Source organism: Antrostomus carolinensis, unplaced genomic scaffold (genome assembly GCF_000700745.2).
Source record: "Antrostomus carolinensis isolate BGI_N321 unplaced genomic scaffold, ASM70074v2 scaffold19362, whole genome shotgun sequence".
In the NCBI taxonomy this organism is placed as follows: Eukaryota; Metazoa; Chordata; class Aves; order Caprimulgiformes; family Caprimulgidae; genus Antrostomus; species Antrostomus carolinensis.
The window spans coordinates 326-11,190 of record NW_010301813.1 but is presented as its reverse complement, the minus strand read 5'-3'; the positions used below and the strand labels follow the sequence as shown (position 1 = coordinate 11,190).

The 10,865-nt window shown below is 44.7% G+C and overlaps 1 protein-coding gene across 1 annotated transcript in view; it reads left to right on the top strand.

Moving 5' to 3' along the window:
• The window catches only part of LOC104521571 (ankyrin-3), a gene marked incomplete at its 5' end in the record, with an annotated part of 24,660 nt that extends 20,200 nt beyond the window's left edge, over positions 1 to 4,460 (top strand). Inside the window, one exon of the mRNA XM_010163616.1 lies at positions 3,044 to 4,460. The remainder of the gene's footprint in view (positions 1 to 3,043) is intronic.
• Between the last annotated feature and the right edge of the window lie 6,405 nt (positions 4,461 to 10,865).

Sequence of the window (10,865 nt, the reverse complement as noted above, 5' to 3'; positions counted from 1 at the left end):
CGAGCTGCAAAGCTGAATAGATGACCCTTGATCCTGTAAGCAGAAAATGACCTTGAGTTCATGTATAGAAACTGAGCTTTACTTCTTGGAACACAAAGCAATACTGAGGCATGCATAAGATTTTGGGGAGTCTTACAAATTCTAGTGTTTGTAATCCACGGCACTTTCTACTCCTAAAAGTCAACTTAAACACAAATAGTGAAGGAGCTGCAGACAAGTAAATCTACTGGGAGCAAAAGGCTTCTTCCACTGCTGAGGGCAGTTATGCAAGTCAAAGTCCTTGTAAGAGCCAGTGAAGTCTCTCAATATTTGCCAACACATAATCCTTACCAACTGCTTCTCGTGAATTGAATTAATCCAGCCTTCATGATGGTAACAAAACAGCATCTGTATAAGGGCTTCCCAAACTAAAACCAAATGCACAGACTAAGTCACCCTTGCAGTGGCTCTGTAGCGGCGTGCTGGAGCACTGTGAAGCCACACTGTGAAGCTGCTTTGTCTCACTCACATAGCTGTAGTCACACAGCAAATGTGCCTCTAAATATGGGAGGAGACAGTTTGTGTCTGTCAATGCTGGTCAGTCAGCTGTGGCTTCAAGTGCATGTGTTTACCACATTCATGTCTCTTTTTCTACTCAGAGCTTTTCTTAGCTTTGGTGGGTATTAGGAATTGGGCAGGGGAGGAGTTTATGAAGTGCAAGTCTATGTGCTAACCTTTTCCTATATATCTGGTAGAGGATTGACTGTAGGATTTAAGAACAGGATAAACAGGACACGGAAAACACACCAGATAGTAATGTGGAAGTAAAGGACAGAAGCACAGTCTCTCCTGAGTCACTACTCCCTTCTGACCGCTGTGATGTAAGGTAGTCCCTTAAAGCCACCTGGTTGTATGGGCTTTCTGTGCGTGTGAGTAGTACCATTTGCTACCAGTGTAGGATCTGGCTTAGGATCCAGTGTAGGATCTTGGTGTGTGGGATCTGGCTGAGGGCTTTATGGGATCAAGCCCTAGGGAGGGAGTGCAGTGAGGCGACTGGCGTGCTTTCAGCATCTGGTGTGCACCTACTGCGTCCACCTAGCACAACCATTGAATTCCTGCTTTTATTGAGAGCCCTCCCACATGTGCTAATAGAATAATACTGCTTCTTGTGGCTGCCCAACATACTCATAAAATATTTAATGTTTTGAAAAGGGAGGTGACTCTTTTGGCATGCCTTTCTCCTTCATGGAGCTCAAGGATACGGGAGGAAAGCAAGCCAAAGGGATGATGCTGCTTGTATGGAATTATGTCCCAAGTTGGCTCCCATGCTTCTCCACTGTCAATCTGCAGGGGGAAACCAGTGGAAATCTGTGAATTTGAAGGCACTGAAGGCAAGATGGGGCATTAAGTCCCACAAGCAGTGCAGATAAAAAGCCTGCCAGCATGCAAGCAAGATGCAGCACACATTGAGGATAAGGGAGAAGCATTTCATTTTAAAATAAAATTACATTAAGAAGGCAGTCCTTGCCTAATGTGTGAAAGCTATTCTGACCTTCAGAAAGCCAGTGTCTGGGTTCCTCAGAAACAGATTTGCTCCCATGACTGCTGATCCATTTCTCTTGTGATTTCCCATAGGCAACTCTTCAGTACTAGTGCCCATGAGGAACTCTGAGAGAGTCTCCCTTAGATAATAAGCCTTTGCTCAGGGGGGAATCTTGTCCTGTAAGATGAATCTCTGTGGTCCAAACATTGATATGATAAGTATGACCAAAGATGCATTAAGTAATTGCAAGCCCAGTCAAGAGTCTATTGAAAACATTTTATTTGAATGCAGAAGCAGATGTATTTGCACAGACAGGGAATTCTGATAGAAAACCAGTTTTTTTCTTAGTCACAAAATACAAAAAAATCCTGGTTTTTGGGAGGCAGAGATGTTACTTTTCCTTTGAATGTTTGAAAAAAAAAATCACAATATTAGATAGATTTTGCTGTAAAAATGTCTTTGTCACCATTGCAAATAAACCTGTTGTGAAATACAGGTTGAAAGGAAAAGCCAAGAACTTTTGCACACAATTCTGCAAGACAGCACCATGCGAGCGGGCGTAACTGCTGCAATGTGAATAGGCGGCTTTTAGCAGGAGGATAGATTTATGACAACTGTAAATGTGGGCAAGGACAGGTTGTTTCAGCAGAGAAGGAGAGCACGAGCACTCCTGGGGAATGTGCGTGGACGTGTGACCTGATTAGTAAACAGGCACATCCGTGCCAGCCTGAATCCCGCAGGTGCTGCCCAAGCCATGCTCCCAAACAGGCTTCCCCACACGCCGGTGCTGGGGAGCCCACAGGTCTTCCAGCTCCCATTTGCCGATGTGTTTGTATTTCTGCTTCCTTACTCCTTGCTGCAAGGCATCGCAGTTGTACAACAGATGTAACAGACTCGCTGTCCTTATGTGCATGGCTGCATGACTGTTTTTGGATGGGTGAGAGCAGGAGCTGGACCTCCCGTCTCCTCGGTGCCACCCACGCGAGTCAGGCAGGAGATGGATGGGGCTGCTCCTCTTCCTCACTTTGTCCTTCACCAAGCCTCCTAAAGGCTGGACTCTGCATTCTTGGCTCTCCCACGCGCGTTCCCCGAGTGACTGGCAGATATGGATTTGTAAGGAGTGCAGGTTTTCCACCACTGTGGGGATGCTTGCAAGCAATAAACAAAAAAGTGCTGTGAAAGCAACAGCGCACTCATTCTGGAGATGATGCTATTTCTTCTACTACAGAGAGTACCTACTCCTTGTCATCATCGGATCTATGAGCTGGTACTTTGTCTGGGGTGATGAAATGCAGCGTGTTGCAAACATATTTGTAAATTGGTTCACAAGCAATGCGGCTGCACTTTCCCTTCATGCTGGGAGCTCAGCTAATGTCATTACCTACCTCAGAAGTGTGTGATTTATCCTATTGCAGAATTCCATAATGCCAATTAGAACTTTTCTGTTTAGTCAGGGAAAGGCAAGAAATTGATTCTAATGGGGTGCTCTGAAATGATTTGTGCTATCTTTTCTTTCCATAGGACTGTGTGCTTTTACTGCCAGTATTCTAGAGGGACACTCACAGAAGAAAAATCAACAGGAATTAAACATTCACCTATAAAAGTGTGTGTGTGTTTGCTGCTTCCACACATTAACCGCATGGTTTTTATGCAAAAACAAAAACAAACAAAAAAAACCACAAACAAACAAAAAAAAAACACCAAACAAAAAAAATAATTTAGCATGAGCCAATTTACAGAGCATGGAAATTCCCGTTCATTCACAGGATTGGAGGGTGTGCAGTTACCGATGCAGTGTATATACAAGATGCCATGCTGTTAACAGCTTCTTTCAAGCAGTTTGATGTCATCTCAAAAGAAATAAATTCCTGTGGCCAGAAGGGATGTAGGAAGAAATGGTTAAATGATGGAAAGACACTAAAATTACTAAAATCCACAACAGCTCGCCTTATTTTTCTTGGACCCAAACTGTCAGGGTATAAAACACTATTTGTTTCTTTTTTAAACATCAATAGTTTTGCTGTAAATAAATAACACTGTATAAATTCTAACAAAATAGAATAAATGTTGATAAGGCACTGCCTTTTCGATCACAAACAGAATATTGCAAATGCATTGAGCAGGCTAGGTGTCTCAAATGGCTGCACCTACAGGGATATTCTGGGTGTATCTTCACAGATTCTTGTATATTAGCAATTATAATGTTTGTATATGCAAAAATGCTAGCTTGATTTTAAAAAAATCTTTAAAATCTGCTGCAAATTTAAATGATTCCCAAAATGAGGAATTCTGTAGTTCTGTGAAAATTTTTCTTCAGAGTACTAATATTTTGATGCATGTGTTTCACCTTATTTTGATTAAATCTTTTCCAGTTTTGCAAACACTATACCGCAACATGAAAAATAAGATTTTATCTGTAAACACAAAGCCCTTCATCTAATATTTGTTGCTGTTGCCAATTTTTCAATGAAATGACCTAAAACCCATAACATATACAGTAGTTGCATTATGGGGAGGGGGGTGCTATCTGTTCTCGCTTTATAACGGGGGTAATGCTTGCAGCTTTAGAAGCGGGTTGGTGCTCTAAGGAGCACAAGTTTGGGATATTTTTAAATGAACTGAAGAGAAATTATTAGCTAATAGACTGGCAGCACGCTGTAAAATTATTACTGTATTGTGTACTGGCTATAAGATGTAGAATCTTTCAGTAAGCCAATCATCTGTAATCATCCTAGCAGTGTAATATTAGGTTGTTAAGGCTGCTGTGTTTTAAAGGGCATTTTTATTTGGGTTTTTGGTGAAATACTTTAATTTGTTGATTATATTCATATGGAAACAGCATTCATTGATAATAGCTCTAATTACATATGTATGAAAACAACAAACACTGGATGATCTAGTTGATTATTTAAGCATAAAATAAATTGTGTTAAAACTCTTGGATAATGTGTATTTGGCAGTGTTCTTGTACCCTATAGGTGTGGGGCTTCACAAGGCCAACAGTGAACCACCCCTGGCTTTTTGCTTCTTTTCCTCTCAGTTTCTTTTGTCTGAGCCACCTCCTCGTCTCCCCAGAGTGACAGGCCATCGCTTAGCAGACTGTCCCCAGCTGGGGGGAATGGGAGGGAAACACAGCAGCCAGCACATCTGCAGCAAAGCCAAGGAAACCCACCTCCCTGAGACGCAGGAGTCCTCCTCAGACATGGGGAAAGGACCTGCGCAACAGGGTATGCGCAGCCTCTTCTCCAACATGTGTTAACTCTGGACCTCCTTTAATTTCTTCCACCCCATCAAGAACCAGGAAAAACAATTCTGAAAGCAGTTTTCTTCCCAGCGTATATCAGTCAGACTAATAACCAGATGCAGATGATGTAAACAAAGTGTACATCTCCTGTATATTGCATGCACTTCCTGTATATTATAGGTGATGGACCACTATATATATAAAATGTGGCAAACCCAAAGTTTTGTAGGCAGCATCAATACACACTCACTGCTCTGGACCATGGGCTTCTGCTTGGGTGCAATAAATAATTTTTATTACTCAGGGTTCAGTTTTCTGTGGCTTTCAATGCAATGTGAAGATCATGTATTTTACCCCAGCTCAGCACCTGAGGAAGCAGTGCTGCTACAGATACAACTCAGTCTGCTGCTTGTTATCTGTTGACCCATGAAGGAACCCATCATCACCTGAGGTTGGGCAGCAAAGCTCTCCTGACGGTGGTGAAAAGCACTTGGCTCCAGGAGAGCGTCACAGGTTGGTTTGTCAGTGTTTCTGAGTTAGTAGGGCTGCCAGCTCTCGAAGCAGCGGCAGTCACTGAAGTGGTATTCATCATTTTAGCAGCCAGTCTGTGTTGCAATGCACTTTTTACCTAGGTCAGGATACTGCTGGGACAATGCTGATGGTTCAGGTCCTTATGCCAAAGAGTCTGGAGGGCACATGCCACTTACGCCATTGGAGAACAAACACATCTTGTGGCAGGTCACAGTCCAACAGCAGTGATCATCCTCCTGGAGAACTCGCTGTCCAGATGCCTCCTTCCCACTCATGAGTACCCAGACCAGCTGAATGAAAAATAATGTTTTCAGTAAGTGGCGTGTGGATTTTTATATTTAATATTATATTGCAATTTTACAGTTGGAAGCAAAGGCTGTGGTAACCACCAGCAGGAAGGCTGGAGCAGTGCTGTAGAAGAGCCTCACTTCACCTCTCTGTAACAGCACCCAAAAGGCAGCGTTTCATCTGACTCACCTCTCCTCTGCCTGGTCTCCTGTTAGTCCCTGATGCTGCAAAGCTGTGGCTGTACCCGGGGAATGGTAGTTCTGGCAGGCAGAAGCTTTCTTTATGGAGACACAAAAGTGGGGTAGCCTGTGCAGGTAGCAGAGTTGTGCAGGGGAATCTCGACAGGTCTCCTGTTGCTGCTGGAGGTGATTTATGTGGCACCTTCAAGCTCAGGGAGTTGGTCATGACTGTGACAGCAGCCGTGAGCAACTGCTGGCTCGCCTCGAGGCTCCTATGGACGCTTCTGCAGCAAGGCCCAGGCATGGGTAGTGCTCAGCGCCCGAGCAGGCTGCGACCACGGCAGACGCGCCTCTCGGGCCTTATGTGCCCGCGCAGGGCCATCCCCCGCCGCTGGCAGGTCCCAGTCCTCCCTCCAGCTCCTGCCGCGCTGGCTGGCCACGTCGCTGCTCGCTGCCTCCTGTGAAGCTTTGATGCAGCAGAGATGGCAAAGTTTGGAACTGGGACTCCGAAGCTAAATTTGTAGTTTAAAATTTCACGTTAAATGTTGCACAAACAGGATTTTTTGGGTGTTGGCTTGTTTTGCGCCGAGTATATTGATTCCAACAGTAGCTCAGGATATTTGGGAAAAACAAGGTTGAAGCATAAATGGTAATTTGAGAAGGAAAACAGAAATCTTGCCAGTACTAGCAAACAGTGCAGACAGCACTGGAGTGAGCAAGGGCTCTACCTCTAATGTGTGCTTTTGTCTGTTTTTCTTATTTTCTCCAGTGAGAACATTCCCCTTAGAGGCAAAATTGTAAGTCGTGGGACTTTTATTGCTTCTATTAAAATAAACTCAGTTGCTAAATACGGCATTCTTTTCATCCTTTGATATTTGACTTAGCATTACCTAATAATAATGCTGCAGAGCATCCTACCGTACGTTTGCCATTTCTGAAAGAATATCAATTACATTTTATTTGTGGCCAGTAATAGTTTTAATATCAGAAATTCTAAGAGCTCCCATAGCACAGAGCTGACATTAGTGGGATAAATGGCAGTTGCTTGCGGGATTGCAGCACCCTGCTAATTAATGCTAATTTCCTGGGGTGTTGTTTAACACGGGCTTTGTCTGTAGCGTGCACTGTGCATGAATCGAGATGTGCTCTACCAGGGGCTGCTGCAGCCTGGTGTCAGGGGCACGTGCCCTCAAAACCCACTCCATGTCCCCTAAGGCAGGAGTTTATAACTGGGGCTTCTTTGGGCTAAATCAAGTCAATAAAATTAGATGAAACTCACTGAAGTCCATCAGTGGCAATTTTTATCACGCAACTTATACAACGACAATGAACTCAGCACGAGGAGCTTGGCGTGGAGGAAGGCAGGTGCTGCTGCTCCAGCGTAAGCTGCAGAGCGGCACGTGGCCGCAGGGCTCTGCAGGGCTCTGCAGGAGCAGTGACACAGCTTTGGGGCTGCAACAACAGCTTCAGAGCAGCAAGGATGGCTTTGGGACAGCCCTCCTGCCCCTGCCAGCCCTCTCCCCAGGAAGGGGGTGCAGGCTGGAGGGCTGGGGGTTGCCTGGCTGAGGCCGGTGCAGGGATGCTGGGCAGGGTATTGACAAAGAGCTCATTTTTTGTGCTATCTACGTGCATGATGTATGAAAAGGCTGCTGCCAACCCATTGCATCCTCGGCCCTGGGGTTGTGTGCTGGGATTGCCAAGGGGCGGCAGGAGTAGGTGGCTCCAAACAGAACGTCTGTTTTCAGCGAAGATCCCACCAAACTGGGGCTGGGGGAAGAAGAGCTCCCGGCTCAGCTCCCCTCTAACCCCGGAGCAAGCAAGGGAAGGAAACCATGGTGATAGCGAGAGGGGAGATGGGAAAGTTAGACCCAGCCTGCTACAAAGTGCTTGATATAAAAAATAGTCTGTTGGTGGGAGAGAATAAGGTTAGTGAAGGACAGAAGAACAAGATGCTCAAGAAAAAAACTATGTGTCACATTTTTCATAACTGCTGATGCTAAAAACAGTATGTTAATTGTGCATGGCTTTATTTATTTGACCCTAAATCCTGGAGGAAGGCAAAGATTTATAATAAAAGTTTTATTGGTACTTTTCCCATCAGGCTAATGTTCAATTATTGAGAGCCATTTGGGCTATAAAACAGCAATGCACAGCGATCCCCTGTTCACCAACTTCCTTGGAAGGCTTCCAGAAGCTGGATATTGTTACAGCATGGCCAGACCAACAGAACCAGCCTAGTATGAACTCTGAAAAAAATTCCCTGTGAAAACCAGGATACAAAAGCAAAGCCCCAGAGCTGAAGGTGCGTTAGCTGCTGGGTTGCTACTGCATGGCAAAATGGCAAGGTCAGGTACTCTGCCCTGCAGAGACACTTCTTTCCTAGGACAGGTTTCTGATTAAATAATTGTTGGTCAGAAAAGCAAAGCAGCATGGACTTATTTTCATCTGAATTGCTTGTTAGAAAATGTTTTATCCTCCATCAACAGACACCTTAATCCATGATATTAGTGAATTGGGGTTTTTTCTGCTCATACAAATGTTTTTCAAATTAAGGCTTTTCAACAACCTTCAACAACCCTTCCACAATGTTAAAATCTCCACATATGCCCTCAATTTTCCCCTTTGAATTGTTTTAAATGCTGCTTCAGTTTATTTTCCTAGCAATATTTTCCATTAATTACATTTTAATGTGACATTGTCTTTATTTTTTTTTTCCCCTCTGTATTTCAGTTGGGTACTCTGAGTACTGTACAGGATTTTTCCTGGGGTTAATTAGCTTCAGTTGGTCTTTTCCTCTTCAGTCTATAACTACTGAATATTTTAATAAAATTGTATTGTTATAGCAGGTCTTCCAGATGATTAATGGACTTCTGGAATTATATTAAGGATTACATTAAATCTTGGAGCATACCTCTTCTAACCACTCACGCCTAGAAATGTATTTTATACAAATATTTCTACTGGTTATGTGAGTTTATGAAATACTGTTTCTAATTGCCCATTATCTCCTGTAATGATAGTTTCTGTGAATAAATTCCTCCTTTTTTATTGCTGCTTCTTGACATATCTGCTCTGCTATTATTACTTTATTTGGACCAACACCTCTCCTTGCCCCTTGTAGTTTTGCATTTATTTTTTGTACAATAAAAAAATCCTACTAGGGCAAGGAGGATTGGGACCTTGTCCTGCAGTGGTGACAGTCTGGTGGCAGTGGCTTTTACTGCCACATGAAGCCCCCCGCCGCCTGTGGCAAGAGACAGGGCCACAGCAACAGTGCGCCAAGCAGCCTTGCAGCCGGGTGAAGCCGTGGCGCGGGGCAGCCTCTGTCAAACACCCTGTCTTTAAAAGGGGGTTTTGCTAATTGTGCTTACACCACATAGTTATACTTTTTAATTGGTTTGGTTAACGTCTTACAGATGTGCAAAGCATATGATTTTTTTTTTTTTTGGGGGGTGCTAATTAGAATAAAATTTTCTCTCCCTGTTTCATCTATTAATTTAGAGTAGTTGGCTGTAATTGTAATTAAATATACGGGCACTATTTTTTAAATGACTGCAATGCTGTTACGACAAGAAGTATGCCATCTCAGATCTAAACATCAAGGGCCCTTGAGTTTTCCTCCCACTCCTCCACTGACTCAGTGTTTGTCATTGGACAAGTACCTCAGCTCCTTACCTCTCTTTCTTGCCTTGCAGGGCTGTTGTGTGAATTAATTAGATAATGTTTCGGCACAGCTTTGAACCGGAGAGTGCTGCAGAAATGCCAAGTTATAATTTATTGTTATGAAAGCCGGTGTGCTGGCTGGGAGCAAGACCTCTGATGTAACCCCAGCAGAAAAGGGGTGGTGAGGCAGCAGAGGGAAAGCTCCCCTCTTCCCTCAAGATCCTTCCTCTCTGTACCTGCCGTCTGCAGAACCTTCAGCCTGCTCCAGGAATGTTCTGCTGAAGGCAGCTCCAGCAGCCAGGTAGTGTGATCCTGGGGACGCAGCCCCTGGCTCAGCTGACCCATCCTGGTTGCTGGATTGCGGATGTTACCTGTACCTCCCAGTCCATTTTCAGGCTAGTTGTGGTGTCCGAAGGAGCAGTGGCCATGTCCTCTGGAAAATTATAACGCTCCCAATCAGCAAAGCACTGAAGATTAACATTGATAGGTCTGAAGAGTGGCTTAAGGTTAAGCACACCGTGGGGCTTGCTGGGTAAGATTAGCCCAGAGCAGATGCGTGTTTTGCTGATGCAGGTTTTCAAAATATTTAGGCCTTGATTCAACAAGACACTCAAATGTGAGCAGTCCCACTGAAGGCAATGGAAATAACCGGCTGATCAAAGCCAGGCAGGCGGATTAAGAAAGAACATTATATTACAAACCCGTTTGTTTAGAAATGAGTTTGCTTTGAGGAGCACATGTGCATGCAGACAGAGGCAATGGAGCAAACCAGCTTGCCTGCCATCGCCAGTGCTGTGGAGTGTGTACATGAAATAATGCTTCCTTGCTACTTGTCTGTATTCAGCCAGCTTCCCAAATACCAACAGACCTATTTAAAAGCAGTTCTGTTGAATTGTAACAACCTGTTCAAAACAGTGCTCGTTATTTGTCACATCCTATTATAATCCCTTGGGCTTTTTATCCCGAGGCCCGTGCTGGTGGAGCGACTCAGCCCGGGTGCTGCTGTGGGGCAGAGGAGCTGGTGGCTGCCCCAGGCGGTGGGGCTTGCCTGCCCTGCAGATCCAGGGGTTGCTGCGGGGACATTTTAGGACAGTACTGAAAAGCTCTCATGAGACCTCGTGGACATCATATAGCTGGTCTGTGGAGACCTATGCATCTATAGCAGTATCTCTTGATGCAAATGCTCTTCAGTTTTGGGAGAAATCCTGCCCTAACGAAGCCCAGGGATGGGGAATCCAGCTGGGGGGCTGCAGTTGCCCAGGGTGGTGCTGAGGGTCACTGGTGCTGATGGCCTTACTGCATTTTAATGGCATCATCGGGCCCAGGAGAGAGGTAATGGGGTGCAGGAGCACAGCTTGGCTTCCGCAGGGCTGGGTGGGTGAGGCAGGACACACGGACAGGCATCGCAGAAAATCACACCCATTTCTGAAAACTAGGA